Source organism: Sinocyclocheilus rhinocerous, unplaced genomic scaffold, assembly GCF_001515625.1.
Source record: "Sinocyclocheilus rhinocerous isolate Xijiao unplaced genomic scaffold, SAMN03320098_v1.1 scaffold304, whole genome shotgun sequence".
NCBI lineage: Eukaryota > Metazoa > Chordata > Actinopteri > Cypriniformes > Cyprinidae > Sinocyclocheilus > Sinocyclocheilus rhinocerous.
In genome coordinates, this window is record NW_015659941.1 from 1,049,662 (window position 1) to 1,050,519 (window position 858).

General features: G+C 35.9%; 1 protein-coding gene across 2 annotated transcripts in view; it reads right to left on the reverse strand.

The window, feature by feature from the left end:
- The window catches only part of LOC107724599 (S100P-binding protein), an 8,222-nt gene that overhangs the window by 3,068 nt on the left and 4,296 nt on the right, over positions 1–858 (reverse strand). The window lies entirely within an intron of this gene.

Consider the following 858-nt stretch of genomic DNA (forward strand, 5'->3'; position numbering starts at 1 on the left):
GCATCGATTCACTACAGAAGGCCTTTGTTCACCCCCCGGAACCGTGAGAGACACTTTTTTTTATGGATGGGTGATTTTTATTTAAGTTCTTTTGGGCTGAAGCAATGCAACACCCGCTGAGTGGCATTAAACCGCTTGAAAGATCAAAGACAATTTTTAAAATAACTGCGACTGGATTCGTCTGAAAGAAGAAAGTCATATACACCTAGGATGCCTCGGGGGTGAGTAAAACGCAGCCTAATTTTCATTTTTGGGTGAACTAACCCTTTAAAATATACATTTTATTATTACGTTTATAAAAACAAAGATTTCACAGCAAAAAGACATGTGGTTACAACCTAAAGGGGGACATTTTTACACAAATTACACTAAAACTAACGTGCTAAAAAGGTTAAACTATCAATTAGACGACAGAAGCATACAGTAGATTGTATACAACAGGTAGGCTATTTACAGTTATGAGCATCTGGTCTCCTTGATGGTATCTTACAGTGTTACACATCTTTAGCGGAGTCCGAAGGCTCCCTCTAGTGGAGGGACTCCATTAATAGACAAATAAAAATCAGGTCACTTTTACACATACAGTACTGGTCAAAAGTTTGGAATCGTAAGGATTTTTTAAAATGTTTTTAAAAGAAGTCACTTATTTTACCAAGGCCTCATTTATTTGACCAAAATACAATAAAACAGTAATATAATTTATTCCTGTAGTGCAAAGCTGAATTTTCAGCATCATTACTATAGTTTTCAGTGTCACATGATCCTTCAGAGATCATTCTAATATGCTGATTTGCTGCTCAAGAAACATTTTTAATGAGTTTTAAAAACAGTTGTGCTGCCATTTATGTTTGGGGTGGG